Source organism: Ambystoma mexicanum, chromosome 5p (genome assembly GCF_040938575.1).
Source record: "Ambystoma mexicanum isolate Mex_15411 chromosome 5p, UKY_AmexF1_1, whole genome shotgun sequence".
In the NCBI taxonomy this organism is placed as follows: domain Eukaryota; kingdom Metazoa; phylum Chordata; class Amphibia; order Caudata; family Ambystomatidae; genus Ambystoma; species Ambystoma mexicanum.
In genome coordinates, this window is record NC_090930.1 from 608,617,358 (window position 1) to 608,639,297 (window position 21,940).

The 21,940-nt window shown below is 42.3% G+C and overlaps 1 pseudogene; it reads left to right on the forward strand.

Annotated features, from left to right (window-relative positions):
* Nucleotides 1–19,831: 19,831 nt before the first annotated feature.
* On the forward strand, nt 19,832–21,441 carry LOC138481688 (isocitrate dehydrogenase [NAD] subunit beta, mitochondrial-like; annotated as a pseudogene).
* Nucleotides 21,442–21,940: the final 499 nt, after the last annotated feature.

Below are 21,940 nucleotides of genomic sequence, written 5' to 3' on the forward strand. Positions count from 1 at the left end.
TTGAGGAAGGGACCCACTAAGGGACCTCGGAATATGGAGGTAAGGGATTACCGGCTCCGGCACCCTTTCCGGTGCCGGGAATCCCTTACCTCCTACCGCGCAATGAGGTCCAATGTCTCTTTAATAGTTCTCTGGTACCCATTTTGATTTGTAGTTTTATTTATGGACACACATGACATCCAAACGAATTCCCATAACAAAAAGATAATTAATTGTAACACATTTGACATGACTGCAGGGCCTAATACCATTGACCACTGATGCCTGGGGTGTATTTTGATGATAATGGACCTTAGCTTTTGCAGAGGCCCTTGCTTCAGACAGACCTACATTGAGGTCCTCCCCAGAATTTAGTGGTTGATGCTGCATAATAATATACTCAGGGAAATACTAGAGAAACACAGGGACCGAATACTGTTAGATAAAGACAACATATAGATAATAAGCCTAAATTTGATTTATAAAAGCACCTAATATGCCAAGCCAACTTCCAATAGTCAAAATGCCAAACATCCCAAATACAATCTGTCCCTCAGTATACGTCAATATAAATACACCATTGATACAGTTATATTTGCATTCCCCTAAAATAAACTTGGTAACATTATGAAAATATCTGATAGAAACCTAGTGGTTTGCTTTTTAGCTCCAATGTTTGGAATATTTGCCTAGGGGTCAATTAGTCCTAGTTCTTCTTCCAATGTGTGAAAATAAAATTATCTGCAAGTGGTATGGACCCTATGAAATGCTAGAAAAAAAGGTCCCTTGAATAATCTAATATCGGAGCCTGATAGACGGCAGAAAACACAACTCTACAATATCAACCCAATCAAAGAGCGAAAGGTAGACCCTAGCGAGACAACCACAGTCACTATGGCAGCTTTTCTTTCTGAGTCAGAAATGGAAAATACATTAATTTTCCCACCATTACCTCACTCCCAACAAGAAGATCTTAGACACCTCTTGTTTCAATTCCCCAAAGAACAACTAGGTAGGGTCACTCATTTCTTTAATTATAGGAGAACACTGTTATGGAATACTATAAACCTTATAGAATGCCATAGGCCAGGAGAAAAATCATTACAAAAGAGCTAGATGAGATGCTCAAGGCTGATAATATCAAACCTTCTCCTGGTCCTCCCCTATTGTCCTTGTTGCTAAACCTGGCCAATCTTGGCTTTGTTAATAGTAAATATCCATTCTACAATTCATTAAACGTCTGTCGTATATGTGTGTTCTACTTAAGGGTAACATGGCGATAAATGCTTTTCTAGATTATCAAACTGAGAGGCACAAGAAATATTTATGTACAGGTTTCTGTGTGGGCAACTTACCACTCACATCATTTATGGCACTATGGAGTAAGAATGCTTTGACTGAATTCCCTCTTTGTATGGGTAGAAGAGGATCAACTGAATTTCTTATTTGCATGCCCTTTATGCTATGCTGCAAGGTGGAATTGGTTCAAACTACTCATGACCTGCATTGGAAAGGGGCATTGCTATTTATGAAATCATGTTCATCCCTTACAGTGATCAATGCTGTTAATGTGTTCTTAGTCAATGCTTTGTATGTGAGAGAGACATTTTTTAGTAGGTGACCTGAAATGGAACCTAGTGATAGGGGCCCATAAATGATATGATTTGTATGATCAATGAACTGTGTTGTATTCTACTCTTAATCATGTAGTCAGCTACAATGCGGGTCTGTTTTAATGTAATACGTTTCATTCATAATTGTATGTTTTCAGTTTGTTGTGGTTTTAATGGATGTATGCTTTTGTGGCAATTTGCTGAACTACAGCTTATTTGACTGATTGATTAATCAAATGAATGATTGTCTAGATTTTAGGCAATTGAATTTGATTTCCATCTTTGACAATTTCCCTTGCCATGGATTAATTATGTAAATGAAAAATTGGGTTCAGCTAAACACATCTCTTCCCTCCACTTGAGAAATGTTTAGTGGCAATTTCCATTAAATCCAGCGGACAAGAAAAAACCATTTCTACTCCACAAGACCTGGTTCAATTAACAGCTTGCATGGAGCTCCTGCCACTTTTCAACTGCGTATGGAATGGTACTAAAACCATACACTGCTTTCAGCAGCGTCAATTTGAGAGATGAGCCAGCTAAGGGTCTGGGCAAGTGGGACCTCAATGAAAGTGACTACCCCTTAGGGGACAATGTCTCCCATTCTGAGGAGCAATTCCCTAGACCAAATACCCTATTTGTATATATGGGACTACCTGCCATGAAGACTAATCTGTCATTCTTATGTTTGGCTTCAGGCAATGTGGGAACAAACAGCCATACCAAAGAAAATGAAATGCCTCTTTAAAAAAGAGATTGATATATAACTACAACAAGTAGCTCTTGTGAGGAGAGAGATTATAGTACACAGGGAAATCCCACTTATGTGATTACGTCTTGGACAGGCAGAACAGAATTAAGTTGTGCAGCCTGCGACCTTTGGATAGGCAAGGAACACCAGAGGGAGTCTCAGTACAGCCTATGGGAGAACCATTTCCTGAGCGGGGGCCTAAGACCCGTTCAAGGCAGTGGCACAACCACAGTGCTCGGTGGTGGGTGAGAACCCCATCGAAAGATCAACTTTAGATGAATTAAGTTATTGGTGGGGTGACAGAGTCAGAACTAATGTCGAAAATTGATGCGAGTGGATCAAGATTAGTTTGGGCATATTGTATCGTATAGGCCCAAGCAGTAAGCTGGTGTTGAGTAGGGGCGAATATGGTTGCTGAGTGTGGTACAAGGGTGGCACTCATGGATGCAGGTCAGGGCAGTCCCTGAATTGATTCTAAATTGGGCCAAGCTGAGTCGGGCTAAAGACACTTGGAGGGGTAGATGAGTGATAGTCCAGAGGTTTATGTCGGCCGGCGACGATCGTCAAAGTGGTGATCCTGTATGCGTCTTTGTGCAGGTGGGTGAGGTAGCTGTTCAAGTGCTAGCTGGGTTGAGCCATGGTTGTAGCCCCTGGTCAGAGTTGGCATGTGACTCACTAGTGATTTAGAATGGGTCCTGGTGTCTAGCATTCACTTCAGGCCTAGTAGGTGACGGGCTTAGTTAGGGTACGAATCAGTATCAGGCTGGTTTGAAGTGCAGCAGTAGATTGGATTGCTGGAGGAGCACAGGAGCCAGTGCCAGAGCCTTACATTTCGTTCAAGGTGAGGTGAACAGGGATCAAATAATTTGGATGGGTAGAACAGGGAGCATCAGCTGGTCTGCCCTTTAGCTGATGTGAGTTCCACTCAGGGATACTCAATGACAGGATGTTTCTGTTCAAGGTATTCTGCCCCCGGTCTAGGAGATTCTAGTGCATAGTGGTAGGTCATGGTCCACTGCAAATCTCACTCCTGATGTTCCCTGGGAGTAGGTAGGGAACAGATCTTCCCTTTTGCCTTGGATAGCTCCTTCTTCACCTGAGGCTGAGGGCTTTGTAAAGAACAGATTTTCCAAAGTAGGTCCAGTGCGTTCTTCCAGAGTGAATCTGTGGGCCTTGAGAGAATCTGGGAGGATCTGGAATGTGAAGAGAATCTAAAGAAGGGGTGTGAGACTTATTCTTTTAATGACACAAGTCCTGAGGTGATTGGTCTAAAACTAGCATGCCGTAGTCATTCAATCCCTGCTCTCGGATGGAATGTACTTAGACCCACTGATGTCATACCCAAAGTGCTTTGTGTCAAATGAAGTAGAAAAGATAGAAAAAGGAGAGAGAGACAGAGAGAAACAAAATGGTGGAAGTCTTGTTCCAGTCACCAGAGCCCTCCTGCCTAACCCAGTCCTGACACTTTCCCTTCTTGCTAACAACAAAGGCCTTTGGATATGCAGCCCCCTGGTGTGATGCTACTGCTCATGAATGGGTGTGCTCGTTTGATACCTAGTCCCAGGACAGCTGCTTGCTATTTTGCAGTATCAACACATCTGACCAGAATACAAATCACCTTCCACAACAGAACTGACTCACAGGAGCAGACATATGTGCAATATAGATTGGGATGTGGCGGATAATAAGTAGGACCACACACCATGCCTAAACATAGGCATAGCTTTGCTTAGACTTTACCGTTCCACCATCATAGGTTTCTTATGATCACTGTAGTTTCGGTACCACGGGCCATATTTTAAATGCTGCCCTACACTGCAGAGACCCAGTTGTTGTTGCAGCTGTTGAGTGAGCACCAGCTGACCTTTGAACCTGCTCTATGCCACAAGTAGACCGGGTGCTGCGGATCAAGCTACTGATGCTGAAGGGCACACATCATGTTTTTGACATAAAGTTGCCAAATAAGGGTAATCTGGTTAGCAGATTACCTGTTTGGAGATGGAATTACCTGCATCATTGTATGTATTAATCAATGTAAAAAAGACAATTCCTCACACAACGTATACAACAAAAGCCCTTGAGCGCAAGACCACATCCAATAGCATGCATATGAATAGTGTCAGTATGACAACAACAGGAATTTTGAAATCATTATACACGTAAAAGGAATGTAGCAATGCAAATTTATTTTTGATCTGCCCCAAAAATTGATTGTGTAACAGAATAGCGGGGCTCTGACATGCTAGCTATAACAAAAGAAGCACGTGGAGTGAAATGCACCCAGTTATCAAGGTCTCTGTTTCAGGAAGCAGAACTCAAATGGTATAATGCTTCCAAAGCAAAGGTCAGAGATGATTTTAATAAGAAGTCAATGAGCACGGACAAAAACCGATTTGCTGAGGTTTTGGGAATGCATCATTTTAGTGGGTTTGGGAACTATCGACCAATTGAACTGCAAGTGCTGCTAATTGGTATGCAGCCCTTTCTGCTGATATTAGTAACACTAGCTCGTGTTCAGAAGGGGATTGAGAGAATATGGTCATTAAAACCGTCCCATCAAGTCCTTTAGAGTTAGTGTGAGGGAGGAAGAATGGAATGGGTGATTTGCAGAAAGATGAAAAATGAAAGATGTGAGTCACACTAAACTAAAGCTGCGCCTTTGCTATGATAATGTCTTTACACTGTTATTGGCCTTAAAGCTAAAAGGCACGGGCAAGCTAGTACAAACCCTGGATGTCTCACCCCTCTCCGCCTTTGCATTAGAGCTATCAACTCATGAAAGAAGCAACACAATTAAGAGAGCAAAAAGCGTACCTACTTATACAAGCGAATGTTCAAGTCATCAGGCGTTTGATCTTTACCAATTCCCCACCCTTTAAATCAAATATCCAACTAATGATTACCTCCCTGCTTCATATGCGCGCGATTCGAGATAACAGTCCCAGCAGGTCATCAGAAAGGTTGGCATTGCTCAGTGCAGCACAGTAGAGCAGTCAGTAATTTTATTCTCCCACCTCCGTGCAGGCTAATTAGATTAAAGGTAAAAGATCAATCAAACTGTACGCTTGAGAAAGATTAATTTCTCCAGCTCTTGGTGAATTAAAAATCTGGACTCCTGGAGTATCACAGTAGAGAGAGGGCACGCTGCAAACACAAGCTGAGGCAGGATATAGGTAGAACTTCCATGTAGACTGCTGACATAACTTCTGATATTCAACATGCCTTTGCCATTAACATCTGCTTACTTTGAGCAAACAACAACACTTATCAATAAAAAACACTACTAAGTAATCCGTCTGGCACTATCAAATAATTTAGTAATTCAAAGGAGGCACTGAACACTTTGTAACATTTCACAAACATGCTACTATGTGTCATTAAAAAATCAAATGCACGAACAGAGCTAGATCGAATAAATTCAGATTTTCTTTTTAATGAAACTACCTACTAATTGCAAATATACACAGCTCGCATTTTCGTTTCTAAAAAACAAACTGAACATCCATCTTACACTTATTTATGAATATTCCACTTTTTAACAGAATAGGTTCTTCCATGAAAAATATGAAACACCATTTTCACAGCAATATTTGTTTTGTACTGTAAACCAAAAGATGAACTAGAACATGACACCCTGAAGCAACCCTTTGAATAATGGGGGAGAGTTTCAGCAAGCAATTGCTTGCAAACCATCATTGCTTTGGGATTGACCAGTGTGCACTGCTCTAACGAAATACATGGTCATACATTTCCATAGCAGAAGGGAGTGTTTGTGCACAGTCCAAACATCGCTAGGGCTGCGCCTGAAAATGTAGACTGGGAACTGTACGGGCCAGTGAAACCCCCACTCCATGTCGTGACCCTTGAAACCAGTGAAACTGGAACATCAAGAGCTCCCACTGTTCTTCAAATGTTATCAAGAAAGATCAAAATCACCTTCTACAGTTATCTGGTGGCTAATCCATAGCCACCTTAAAAAGTTGTCATGCACGCACAACAGAAACAGTCAGATAACGGTAGGCAGAAAAAAATGTTGTGTGGCTACCAAAAGTCAAAGGGCCACAATATAAGCCAGATGGATTGGAAATAACGGTGCTGATAGCAGCCTACCTGCACCCTTTCCGGAACCGCCAGACTACTAGTTTGCCTGCAGGGGCCGTTTCTCCTGTCAGGTCTGACCTGTCTGGGGCACAAACCCCTGCAGGCATGGATTAACAGACACACTGGCACTGTTAGGAATGGAGCCAGTGCTTCCGTGTCCCCATTCCCATGGAGACCTCTCCATGGGAATGGGGACTTACACTTTCCGCAGCCTGACATCCCGGGCCGCTGAGACTTGTAATATTCCGGTGGCACCGGTATGTCAGGCGGCTGAATTGTGATACTAGTTCAGCAGCAACCCGCCAGTAGCACCAAAGAGCTACCGCCAAAATCATAATGAGGCTCAAAGTGTCCTTACAAGGACCAGGATCTCAGTGTGGCATGCCGCTGGAGGACAAAGCCCAACATGCATTGCAGATTTGTCCTCCCAGCAAAACATAGGGCAGAGACAAGCATTTGGTGCTTGCAACCTTGAAATGAAGCTTTCCATTCCCTAAAAAGGAGAAAATAGAGGAGGCACGGTTACTAATACATCAGGCAGGCCGAATACCAGCATCATTCCCCTACATAGTTCTAAAATGGCAGACACACGCATGGGGCGTTCTCCAAACTTACTTATTTACTCTCAACTGGTGATGAAGAGGCAGAGGGTCTACTCACAAATGAAGATATATATCCCTTGGCAGATACAATCAAGAGAAGAAACATCTGAGAAATAAGAAGATAACCAATCAGAACACCAATCACCAACAACCATATTAACTAGATTACAAAAAGCAGCAGCCAGTTTGCAGGAAATAGGACCAGCTTGTATGAGAGAACATTAGTCAGGAATTGGGGGAGGAGGAAGAGGTGGCAAAGGGGGAGTGAGATCAGGAGTGACTAATTATCTTTGTGACAGCCTTGGCATCATGTGACTGGAACTTGACTGGTTGACCTCATTGCTCTTTGACCAGGTTTAACTGGGCCCTTTTCTCTCCCATTTCACACTCTCCTCCTGTGGCATCCCTCAAGGCTCTATCCTCTCATCGTGGCTCTTCAACATCTACCTCACCCCTCTGGCCCATCTGATCTCCTCCTTCTCTCTTCACTTCCAGTGTTATGCAAATGACACACAGCTCTCCTTCAAGTTTTCCTCTACTGCCTCCTCTTTGTAAGAGGATTCAATCCAGCACTACAGCTAAGTCAATGCCTAGTCTGGGATACTGAATGGAAACCCTTATTGATATATCTTTATGTCCAGTTCATGAGTTCTGGGTGACTACCCCTATATAACACCCCTCTCTTGGAATCCCCTTGACCCCACTGAGCCAAGAAGTAGTTCTGTTTTGCAAGTTAAAAGGTTTATTTGAGAATTTAAACAATATATATATATATATATATATATCACACTTTATAATAAATTAATAATTGAATATCACACTTAATCTGAGCAGTAATCAATAATGGATAGTCTGGCACTAGCACACTTCTTTATAATCAATGATGAGTGGTTATCGGATGGATCAGATAGCAACAATACTTTTATGGGATCAAATGGATGCAAGGTGGAATGAAAATGCAGTACAGAAAATAACTTGATAGGGTTTCAGCATAAGACAATGTAATCACTTTCTTGGACAATTCACCCCCCCCTTTTATGCAATGCAAGGAGATGAAGATGACACAGTTCTTAGGAATGCAATCAAATGTAATTCAGTTCAATTAAGCAAGATTATACAACAGATAGGAGTTTTGAAACAAAGGCAAAATGCTTTGAATATGGTGACAATGCAGTGAGAAATATGCTGAAAATGCTTTTAATTCCCTTCAGGAGGTTCAGGGTGAGTGGTATCTAGTTAATATGAGTGCAGGCTCACTCTAGCAATGATTCAGGGATGGTTCTTAAGAGGCAAACGAAATTTAGTAGTTCAGGCAAAAGCAGCTATCTTTTTACAAGTAAAGAAATCGGGCCAATTCGCAAATCGCAGCAAAATTCGCGAGTGCGAGAATCGTGATTGCCGAGAAAGTATAAGGAGTATAAGTCAGTTCTAGGCTTTTTGGAAAGGTAAGATTCTAAGCTTTCAGAGGAAAGTTGAACCAAGTTCCTAGCCCAAATGGTTACAGAGTTATGAACGATTTTGTGAAGGTTGTTTTTTGGACTTGAAATTTTAAAAGTTCAAAGCGACAGGTTACAGCTTGCAGCTAGAAAATGACAGGTGACAGCTTTGCAAATGACAGGTGACAGTTAGGAGGCAGTTCTGGTTAGATTTAAAATAGATTGAATTATATTATTTTAACTAAGAGATTGGTTCTGCACAGTTCTGCTAGGTACTCACAATATAATTTGAAATAGGCCTCCCCACGGATCTGGTCAGGTTTTGGACTGGACTCCGGTTCTGGTCTCGGCACTTCACAGTGATCTGGGTAAGCTCTCTGGTTCTGCTAACAGCAGTCTGGGTCACTCTGGATCTCTGGCCTCTGGTTCTGGATACTGCTCTGCTTTCTCTGGGTACAGCACTGCTTCTGGGTCTTTCTGAACAGCTTTCTCTGGACCCAGCGCTGATCTGCACGGCTCCTGGATGCTGCTACCACTGTTAGGTTTGCTGGATGCTGAGGCCTATTGAGAAGAGTTCTCAGTTTGTGGGTTTAGGCCCTTGCTTTAAGTTCTGAATCAAGTTCTTTGGAGTTTTAAAGTCTAAGTGTTGAATCTGGTATCTTCTGGATGGTGTATGGTCCGGCAGAGCGCGTTGCAGCAACGGGATTTGAATGTCCCTACCTGTCCCAGCAGTGTCTTTTTATGTGTTTTGAAAGTGGGTGGAGAGGCTAGCTTTCTAGGCCCAACCGCTTCAGAGTTCTGATAGGTTGGAGAATTCTTTGCGTTCTCACTGGAGAGCAGGATTGTGTGTCAGAATGATGTCATTTAATGGCTTGCAGAAAGGACACTCCCCTGTCAAATTGCACACAAATCTATATTTGATCAAAATACACATTTCTCAAATACATAGTGGTTTGTCATTGCATGTACATATTACCTATCACATGAGGTATACTCTGTTCAATCTCTGCTCTTCCTGAGGGCTTGCATACAAAAATGGCAACTTATTTTCGATTTTAGTGGGTTATACAACCTTGGTTCTTCATTAAAAATTATACACATATACACGGCCTGTCCATACATACTCCAGTAAATTCCCATGTCTCTAGCTTAAACACCGAGTCAGTAGTATCCATAAATGGCGGGGTTTTGCCCCAGAACATCACACAAATTGGAGTTTGGGCTTGAATTGAAGGTACATTTTATAAATTAAGGCTCTCAAAGTTATACATTTCTGTCATTTGATTACAAAGAGTTATCAGTGTTTCTGTAAAATATATATTTTGCTTTCAATTCAGTTCTCAGAGTGTTGGAGTTCCATTCAAGTGCAATAGCCTATTGTGTGGTCTCCAGGAGGTTGAGGTCAGCAGACCAGAGGGTCACTTTGTATTTGGTTATTATGACCATGTGATATCCTGGGCTGTGGTGTGAATCTCTTGAGGTGAGAGGGTTTCCCAGGCTTCTGGCCTCTGGGAACAGCAGGTGGCTAATTTTTAATTAAAATGCAGCCTTTGAAGTCAGCTGAGTCAAATCCCTTTGTCAGCAACTGCACTCAGTTCTCCTGTCAGAGTTTAGACCGCTAGCACCGCCTTGAGGATTTTGTTGGTACTGCATCCATTTTTGGGATCTTTCTTGGATTAATGCATTCCAAACAGGAATGGTTCTTACATGGTAGTACATAATCCTTGCTTAACATTGTTTTGATGGGGCTCCTTACAGTAAAATGGTTATGTGGAACCCCACAAAAGGGTTGAATCTTTAAAGTGGTCCAGTGAGCCACGATTTCAGCAACTTTTTGACATCAGTAACAGTGGATTTTGTTAACAAAGATCTTTCTTTACACTGGTGGTTGGCAAGTTAGGTAACCTATTTGGTGTGCGCACAAACTGCATGGTTCTCCTGGATTCTGGCGCACATGTGGGCTTTTTGGCCATATTGGATTTTCTAAGCCCACAGCACCAAATGTTTCAGCATGATAGCTCAAACGTGGGTCAGAACACCCAACATCTTCCTCCTCTCTCATCCCTGATTGTCTGACTGATATTCAGGCATGGTGTGCTGCCGATTATCTCTACCTTATTGCCAGCAAGACTGAGATCCTTCTCATTGAGAAGGATCCTTCCTTCCTTCCCCCCTACCCTCTGGTTAGCCCCTATGTGTCCGGTTCCTTCACCCTTTTGTGAGGCAAAACACCTTGGTATCATAATTGACTCCTCTCTCTCCTTCTCTCCTCACATCGTGGACCTTGCCAAGAGGCCTACTATCAGCTGCATCTCTTCAGAGTCATTTTCTGTTTCCTCACCTTCCCCCAGAAACTCAATGTTGCCAGAACTCTGGTCCTCTCTAGGGCTGGACTACTGCAACAAACCTCTTCCTCAATCCTCCTTTATCCTACCTTTGCCCCCTTCAACTAATCCAGAATAGGACTGCGAGACTTATTCTTGGCCTCAAGCCCAAGGACCGCTTCTCTCCAGCCCTAAAATCTCTCCACTTGCTCCTGGTTGCTGCTAGGATCAAATTCAAGAACCTCTGCATCATCCACAAGGCTCTGTGGGGTCTGAGACCCCGCTACAAATAACTCTATCTCCCAAAATACCTCTCTGCTAGAGACATTAAGTCTTCTAGCTCCAACTCTCTGCAGATCAGATGCATCGCTAAGCAGAGAGTGGGGGGGTTGATTTCTCTCCTCTGCAGGTGCCTCCCTCTGGAAGGGTCTCCCTGATCCTCTCAGGCTTCAGCCGGATCTCCTTAAGTTCCAGTAGCTCCTCAAGATTCTCCTTTTCTCATCTTCCTTCCCTCTCCCCCTCCACTGCTAACACCCGCCTCTGCCGCAGTGATCGGCTGCCTGGTTCCCTCTCAGTTCTACAGGGAACCATCCCCCCCTTCCAGTCCACCCCCTCCTCATACTTAGCATGTGTACCCTCACTCCCTGCACCCCATGCAATTACCTGCGGCCTCCCCTTAGCACTCGCCAAGCCCCGGTATGCCTTCTCCCTCCCCCATCCCCCTTTTACTTGCACTCTCTCCTGTTTACCCTGCACTTCCCTTCCCAGCACAGCACTTCACATTCATGCAGACTGTCACCTCCCCATTCCTCTTTTCCTCACACTTCTTGTTATGATACTTGCACAATCTGAATGTCGCAAGGCCTAGTAGGACCATTATTGTTATCTTTCTCCCTTGACCCTCCCAAACTTGTTGTCTTGTAGCACCTTGAAATACCATTTGTTGGATAGGCGTCTTACAAATATCCAATAAATAAATAAAAAGATCAGGAGGAGGGGGGGTTTAAGAGTGATTGGAATAGTTGGAGACAGAGGAGAACATGAGCACAGGAGCTGGAGTTCCAACACCAGGAAGGTCACCAGTTGTCACAAAGAGGGAGTAGGAAGGGGTCCATTTGGGGGTACCTGGGATTTAGTCCATGGAAATGTGGGAGGCCTGTGGGGAACTTGGGACCAGAAGCTGGAAGGGACTAGACAGAAATGAATGGAAATGTTGCTAATGTGAGTCAAGGGTGCTCCATCCACTTCAGGTTGTGGTAGCGAGGGACATTGTATCCCTAAAAGTTGGCAGAGTGAGTGTGGCGCTATAACACCAGGATGAGCAAGACCAGAAAATCAATGTAGGGTTCATACTAGGGGAGCAAGGAGCAGGCCATCATCATTTTCCCAATGTTTTACAGTGAATACCCAGATACCAGGGGGACAAAGCCCTATGCAACATTACCCTGGAAGGGAAGTATAAAAACCCACAGTGTCCAAGGTTGGACAACTGAGTTGGGGAGGCACATAACCTATGCCTACTACATACCCGTGAGTACATGAGCTGTACCTTGTCCACCAGAGGCTTTCTCACAACCCCAGAAGACAACAAGGTTAAGGCCCATACATTGAACTACAAACAGAGTTGCAGAGTATCCAAACCACCAAGACTTCAGGATACAGGACAAAGGGACATTATAACGGGTTGAGGCTGTCAGTGGTATTATTGAACTCTATTGTGGTGTTGTACGCTCAGAAACCTTGCTTTCTAGAGCAGGGCCTGGCATTTAGCACTCAAGACAATAGCATGGGATACACCATTTTGATTGATATATCTTGAGACTGTGTGTGAGCTTGCAATATCCCTCTTTTTGTTTTACCTACAAACACATTGTTCCAATTGCCTTATGTTTGCTAAGCCATTAAAAGATTGAACCACCTGAATACATATGTTTTACACAGATCTGAACATGTTGATGAGTTGAGCTCAGTTATGTATTTAAATAATTGTGCACAATCCTGTGCATTCAATTGCAAACATGAGCACCCTGACTGAATTGTCTGCAACCGTGAAACCATGCACATGTTCAACATTAGGGCACATACATTGAAATACATATTGGCAACAATTCTCTGTAAATCCTGTCATTTTAATTCTGTACAACATTCCGGTGTTACAGAGGCTGTCGGTGCCAATAAACCATCATGGATCGTCCATGCCACTGTAGAGGAGAAAGGAATGCCACTCTTGTATATTCATTGAATGGTCTGGGATGAAACCGTATGGTGTATAATTACCAGTATACCACGCACATAGTACGATCCACCATGGGTCGTTTGCAGTTAAACAGCAGGGCTGAGGCGCACAAGCAGATATTTGCTTCTGCACATTCATGTTCCCACCGTTGCAATCCAATTTAGTATTTTGACAAAAGAAGTTCTATCAGTCATCTACCTGCACTGATGGTTGATGTACAATCTTGCATTGATCACCATATGCACCTATTATTCGTTTCCAAATAGTGTTCAGAGATTACAACTAACAGTCTGAGGGCTGAACCGCAATCTCCTTTTGGTGATGCTATTCCGTTCTGAGTTGGTGGTAAATTAGAGCATGTGCACATTTTGCAATATAGCACACAGTTTAGCGTTTCACATTTTGAACAGGTTTATTATTTCAGAGATGTATCTTAGTGATTATTGAATAATTAGAGCGCTTAACGCACCGCACTGTAGAAAGTTAATAAAGTTACACAAGAAAATGAATGAACAATTTAACTGAAAGGAAATGTTGTTCGAGTTGCAAAGAAAGGGACGGATCCAAGGGACATTGGTAGGCAGTCCCAGTTTGCAAGAGCTAGCGGGGAGAAGAAGGGAATAGGCGCATACATATTTACGAGCTGCAAGAATAAAATACACTTGAAAATTTAGGGAAAGCTTTCGTTTGTAGAGAGGTACAAGTGAAGAGATGGGGGAGGATTCAAACCATGAATACATTTAAAAAAACAATGCAATGACAATGAAAAAAAGAAGACACGATTTAAAGGAAAGCAAGGAGAGAGGGGAAAGCAAGGTGTGTACCGAGTCTTGAGGACAAAGACGCAAGACATTGCAAAATAATATACCAATCAAACTGGCATAAACAGATAGGCACCAAGGCTATGCAGAACTGAAGACCAGTAGTTGAGGCACGGAAACATGAAAAAGGACATTATTTCTTGATTTGCACAATAAAGAAAAGCACAAGTTGTTCATATATTGTAAAGAAGGAATCTACAAGAACTAGCAACGTTAACAAAGAAGGCGGAAAAGAAAGAACAGAAGGAAGAGACGAGGGACTGGAAGGTGAAGCAGCAAAAAATACGACTTAAGGTTTTTGGTGAGTTAAGATGAAGAGAGTCTGTGGTCAGCCGAGATAGGCTATCACGAATACATGCAAAAGGCAGATTAGACAGTATCAGAAAAAGAGGAAAATGACAAAAGGTTTTGAGAATCATCATCTTAGAAATGGCACGATAGGTTACAAGAATACATGATAGCAGACAGAGGAAAAGTTTAGAGGGAAAGAATTACAGGATATAGGAGGAGATTGCTGTCCAGCACATGAAACAAAATAGGTACGGTCACAAAGAGAGGAGTGACAAATTCCCCTTTTTCAATGAGAAAGAAATAAAGATGGAAAACGAAAGCTAGAGTAGTACCAAACACATCATTTAGCGTTCACCAGTTGCAAAGTAATAAATAGATGTTTCATACGTACACATATACAGAATTGAACATGAACTAAAATCAATACAGATCCATCCGCACACCAATTTAAATAAACAGGTTTTCAAATTTTGACACAAAAGACTTGCAGAGTAAGGCCAAGTTAAAATTGTCTTCCTAATAATTTAAAAGAGGCATTTACATATTGACAAAGATCAGAGATAAAAGCCCTATCATCATAAAACAGTTTGAGCAACATTACCTCAAAACTCATCTAACATTGTTATGTATCTAATGACAACAAATCCAATACTATATTGGAGTCTAACAGGAAATGTGCAAACCCTCTATAGCACCACAAGAACAGTGCTCTCTCTTAAAAGGTCAGGGCATACAATCTTTTGATGGTATAATATAGAGCCTAACCATTGCCTCAATGCACCTTTTGGGCTGGTGTTTTCAATGTGCCTTTGAGCAGTGATTTTGCGTATTGGGCTATTTACTGAAGCTGAGCTATGTGCAGCAGCTAGATATCGCAATGAACACAACTTTGTAATACCCTCCATATCCTGAGTAGATTCAAGAAGTCAATACAGAATGGAGAGTAGAACAAAGTAGATCGAGGATAGATTGAAAGAAAGGGATGAAAAAGAAGCAATGCTACCAAGAACAGAAGAGGTATGATGATGGAACAAAAGAAAAGGATCTCACCAGTGAAATGTCTTATATTAATTCTGTGACACATGCAATGTGTTGACATTTAAAGGCTGACACTGTTTGGTCAATGATAAAAGGTTTCGACTGAATTATGCTAATTCTATTTTTTGTTGAATTGCAAAATTAGCACTGCATAAAATGGGTGGGCAAAACATTATGCATTTGTGACAGGGCTAAACCTTAGTAAACATCTTTAGCAAACATTGCTTTCACCTATGCAGTTTATGGTATCTGGCCCAACGTGTATTGTTCTGAAAGCTTTGCGTGCAATAACACTTGCATAACCTTCTCACCTTTTGCCAGCTTGAAAAACAAAGGTTTCTTGTAATTTGTACGTCTACTTACATTCGTAAGACACATTGTAAGTTACTTGGTTGTGACAGGTCATTTCTTTAAAAAACGGAATGAAACGGTCACATTGATTTTCAGTTCAGCACCCAATCTAACACAAGTTGACACTACTGATACTAAAACAAATAGACTTATAAAGGTATTGGACAAGGCTAACGAAGGAGTGAATCGTCCACCTATTCTCACTCTCTGTCACCGGCAGGATGTATGTATATATAGGATGAATAAAGCTAAAACCTAGCTAGGAGACAACAGAGTCCTGTACCTAGGTGACGCTCCCAGGAGGTTTCAGGTACGATGGCATGGTAATAGAGGATCTGTGCTGGATAGCATCTATCTCTAGAAGGGAAGAGTTAGGTTTGAGTCAGTGAAGTGATTATAGAACATTATTCAAATTCAGAAATAGTGACATCTGTCCATCAACTTAAATATTTGCATAGACTTGAACCTGCTTTTCAACCTCTACGGTAGGACGAGGTATGGCACTGCTTTTACTCATTTTTCTACTTCTACAGGTAGGACTAGGGATGGCACATGCCCCCTTATTGATACCTATGATCCTTCACACCACTTATTTGGAAGCACATTTCCTTTTTGTTGTACACACATGCATGTCTTTGTTATTTGAAACCAGACGTTTGACATATTTTTGATTCTTTTTAGAGAAATACCTCTCTCTTTCTAGGACATGAATATGCATAGAATGTGTTATATGCAGTCAAATTGAAAGGGATCGTTTTTTGCATGTATGCATATATTAACCACAACACATGCTATGTGGCCAGTCAAACTGAAGGGCTGACCGGACCTAGTTTTCCCTATCTCTTCTCTTCGACCATTCACTGACCTCTGGTATCTTCACACAGTGTTTCTATGCAGAAACACACTATTAAACACAGAAGCCCAGCCAACCATTGATTTGTCTCTTGTTTCACTTTCTATGCACAAGATCTCAAATGTGCATTTTTTTTAAACCCATCACTGACTACCTGGAGGATAACAAACTCTTTAGACACAGTAGATGCTCCACCACGTTGAATCCTATGAATGTCTTTAACAAATAAACTGTTGCCCACCAAGAATATCGGTCACCTGTCCTCATGTCCCGTTCATGTCTGTACTACATTTGGCATGGTGGCCCATCCTTGTTATTTAAACTTTCTCACATCTTGGATTTCATGGTATACACTTTTGATATCACCTACCTGGTGTACCACTCATTTTCAATTTCCTTGAACACTTGCTCCTCCACTGGTAGGGATTTCCACAGGGGTATGTCCATAGTACTTTTCTAACCATATGTGGGTATTCTTCTCAGGGACTCCCAAATCCTTCTATTGATTTTCATATCATCTATTTGCAAATGATTCTCAAATCTTCTATTATTTACTGTCCTTCACCTCAGATCTGAACTTTTGCATCTTTACCTGCCTATCTACTTTCTGTCACTGGATGGTGCTGCATTGAGTGCTGCACAATGCAGCTCCTCTACAATTCTCAACTTCTCTAAGACTATAGTGACCTTTCTCTGGACGTCCCTGTACTATATCATTTTCCTGTCACCTCCCTTCTCCTCTCCAAAGGCTTGCAATCTGTGTGTTATGTTATGTTATGTTATGTTATGTCATGTCATGTCATGTCATGTTATGTTATGTTATGTTATGTTACTAGGCATTTATATAGCACTCTATATATCATTGGTATGACCTCAGAGCACTGGTGGGTTGAACGCCCTCAGGAACCGAAGTTTAGGTCAGTAGAGAGAGATGGTGACGTAGGCTGCATGGGTGCACCAGATATGTGTGCAGCTGGTGTAATTGTTGGATGGTAGCTGCATCCTAGCAATAGGTGTGGTGCTGAAGATATCAGTTGTATGTCTGCAGTCTGGTGGGTGGACACCCAGACTGGGTTCTGGCTGCGTTTAGGCCTGATGAACGCATATGTGTGCAACGAGACCGGAATGTACTCGGCTAGCTGTGTTTTATTAGAGTGATGAGGTGTTCATGGGGCCGTATTCGTATGTGAACAGCTAGGCCGAATTAATCTGGGGTATGGCTGTGTTCTAGTTGAATGATGATGTATAGTAGAGAGTATGCGTAGTGGTGTGATATGGTGATTATCTTTAAAGCGTTGGAGCCCAGGCATGTGAACAGGATGGTGGGAACATAGCAACATACAGACACTTAGAGACAGGTGATGGTAAGCGTATATAGGGGGATACAGATATATGGCATAGGGGGATACAGGTATATAGGGGGATACAGATATATGTCAAATGAAGGGGGATACAGATATATAGCAACAGCATGGGGAACAGGGGGACAGGGTGCACAGTGAGTGATGCAACCATCTTCTTCAGTGCTCCACCCTACTCTTTTCTTTTCTGCAAAGTATTAACTTTACTACCCATATCCTGCATAACCTACCATTACCCATCTATGTCATGTGAGTTTACTAACCATGCAAAAACACTCCCTATGAAGTAATTCTTCTTGTCTTTAGGTCCGTCGAGGGGCTAATACTACCGTCGAGTTCGAGTTTGAGTTCTGCACACGTCTTGCTATGTAATTCACACCAGATGCATCCATGTGCAGATACTGGCAGCATACTCAGTTTCATTAACAGATGCTTTAAAATAAGATGATGGTTAGGAAGACAAAATGGATCTAACCAGGCATAGCCATCATCAATGTGTATACCACCACTGCTACCCCCAAAACAGAAAATATGACCAGAACCACTTAATTTGAAACTTTCACCACCACAACTGTGACGCCACCTGTTGGCCATATAATATATATTTTTTAAAAACAGCGCACATGTGACTGGCAACCTAGCAACCATGCTACCCATGTCAGTAAAACTTGCCAGACTGCACCATGACTGGATAAATCCAATGCCATTGTGCGTGATGTCAGCAACAAGGTTGCTATCCAGAGACATGGTTAGCAAAACATAATCTGGCTGACCTACCACACCTTCAAGCAGAGATGAACCCCATTATATCATTTGTCACCAGATGTAGGTGAAGGAGGCAGCAGAGTGTGCTGAAAGACCTGGGCAGGCAACATGGCACTGCAATACAGTTTGTTGTTCAAGGAATGAATGAGTTGATATCAGTCATAGATAACATGAAAAAGACAGGGATAACTGTCCACCTGTCTGAAGTGCTGTTTATTGTCCAACAGCTTGAAATGTGATTAACAGTGGGAGAATGTGCAAGGATACCATACATCCAGTGCCATCTTAACCACTTTTGGGGCCCTGGGCATGAGCATCTCCACCAAATCAAAGGTATTAAGTCATCAATAATCAATAATACCTGTTCGCACTCCCACGCCCCCATTGTCCTGATCATAACCTATAGGTTGATATGCTGCCTTGCACCATTCAAAATAAGAATGTTTACTCCCTTTAAGTCCCCTTGCCCTCTTCATAATTGCTCTAATCAGAATGATAAACAAGTAGCATTTGAAGGCCAACGTTAACAGTCTGCGAAGAGGTTATACTTCTGTTCTAGTATAGCTACAGGATACTTTTTATCAATAGCATCCAGGAAGGTATGCAGCCTGTAGTATTAATGCAGGACTGTATGTACAAGTACATGTAACACAGAATAGATAGAGAACTCAAAATAGATGACTCACAGAATGCAAAAGTGCTCAAGCATGGATAGAGGAGATCAATTGGAAGGAAGGAGATATCTACACATACGATAACATGGATAGTGGATGCAGATTAGAAGCTACCAGGAAGGTGTCTGTATCCAGAGAGACTGGTTTTCCTATAGTGTTGCCATTAGAGATCAAAGGTACACGTGCTGTTGTGTGCAATATATCAATGCTCACTATTATAGTGGAAGCACCACTATAGCTACTGAACCCATGAGTGAGGCTTTTATGAAGATCATACACTGAGAAGGAAATCACTCAGAAGGGCTGTCAATTTGGAAAGGTTTAGGGACTGGCAATTTTGAGAGGTTAGGCCATACAAGATTAAGTGAGATACCCAGGATTCCACACTGGATAAGGAGTGGATTTGTGCCAACTCTGTAATTTCTGCATTTGAACGCTTTCTTTGCCAGTTCTTATCATGAACTAAAACAATAACATTTTTATAAAACTGACTTGGAAAGTACACAGATCACATTACCAACTATGTCCATTTATAAAACAAAATATTATAGAAGGGTGTTTACGCAAAATGGGAATGATTCTAGCTACATTCTCTCCATCATCAAGGGAAGTATATAAGTACCAGCATACCATCAACACCTCATCTGTGGTCCAGCAGCCAATGACCAACCAGATAGAGGGGTTTAAACCTGAAGGGGCGTTTCATGTTACTATGATTCCTGGGGATGGAGAGGGTCCAGAGCTCATGCAGTCTGTCAAAGACGTTTTCAAGGCTGCTGATGTTCCAGTTGTGTTTGATGAGTTTCATCTGAGTGAAGTTCAGAACATGGCATCAGAGGAGGGGCTGGAAGAGGTTCAGGAATCCATGAAGTTGAACCGGGTGGCAATTAAAGGGAAGATTCACACTCCCATGGAGTACAAGGGCGAGCTGAGCTCCTATGAAATGAGACTCAGGCGCAAGCTGGACATCTTTGCCAATGTAGTGCATGTGTGCATCTTACCTGGCTATGAAACCAGGCACAACAACTTGGACTTGGTCATCATCCGTGAGCAAACCGAGGGCGAGTACAGCTCCTGGAACACGAGAGCGCGGAAGGGGTGATTTAATGCCAAAAAATTATAACCCGGGTGAAGTCCAACCGGATTGCCAAGTTTGCCTTTGACTATGCCACAAAGAAAAATCGTTCCAAAGTCACGACGGTACACAAGGCCAACATCATGAAGCTGGGTGATGGGCTATTTCTGCAGTGCTGCGAGTAAGTTTCAAAGCTGTACCCCAAGATAGATTATGAAACCATTATAATTGACAACTGTTGTATGCAGTTGGTACAGAACCCATATCAGTTTGATGTTTTGGTCATGCCAAACCTCTATGGCAATATCATTGACAACCTGGCTGCCGGATTGGTTGGCAGTGCTGGTGTGGTTCCTAGCGAGAGCTACAGTGCGGAGTATGTAGGCTTTGAGACGGGAGCTCGACATCCCTTTGCCCATGCTGTGGTCAGGAACATTGCCAACCCGACTGCCATGCTATTGACTGCCAGTAATATGCTTCGGCATCTCAACCTAGACCATCACTCTAACCTTATCTTGGAAGTCATCAAGAAGGTGACCAAAGATGGAAAAGTACGAACAGGTGACACGGGCGGTTACTCTTCCACCACAGAATTCATGAAATGTGTGATTTACAATCTGCATCAGCTCTCCAAATAATTTACACTGCAAGACCACTCCAAACAATAGCATTCTGAGGCTGGTTCTAACCACACTCCACTCAGAGTTCCAGTGAATTGATGTTTCTACCTGCATTATGATTTCATCTTGCTAGAGCTACTGGTCCAACACAAGATATGTTCTATGGGTTTATTATACCAAAGGGCATAGGTGTTGCTGCTGATCTACCCTGCTGATTTTTCTAACTTATGGTTGATCTGTTGGTTGTCCATTTGTTAGTGCTGTGCTGATTTAGTCGCCTTACTTTGTTCTGATTGGATGGTATGTTGATGTTTCTGTGCTCCTATGGATTTAGTCTCTGTATTTCTTTCCCACTGGTGTATGATGTGTTGCTTTACTCCTCGATTTATTGCTATTGATGCCTAGATTTCAGACCGTTCTTCAGCACTGATTTAATCACCTTACTTTTTACTCGAATGAGCTTATTTTGGCGGCTTTCTTATTGGTTCATGTTTTGGCGTCTGACCTTTTGCTGTTTTTGTTTGGCACGATTTAGTCTCTTGCTTTTATGTTTGGTGCTTTGTATGGTCTAAGATTCAGTGGTTATAGACATAGCCTCAAGGTTGATGTTTTCAGGCCATCTATGGTAAATGCTAAGGCTGTGTCCTGCAGTTAAACATTTTGCAGCTGGAAAGCTGTGGATGAAGCGAGTTGATTTTTGATACGCACAAGAAATGGAATATCACTTTTCAAGCTAGGGACTTTGTGGCAATGCTGTGTTTCTTTGAAAAAATGTTAGCCAAAGTTATTTGATATACTTCCTTCAAGATATTCCCCATGAGTTGCATTGCTCTCTTAATATGACACGTATGTATGTAATGCTCAGAGCTTTATACGCATTGGTAGTGATGGCGCATGCATTTGTACTCTGGCGCAGGCATTTCCACATTATAGCACTCCACTTCTGATCTCCTTGCCAGGAACCTGCAACAGAGGTCCACTCTCAGCTGATTTGAAAACCTGAGCTAACATCGCTCCAAACTTGACTTTTAGATTTATTTAAGTTTTGT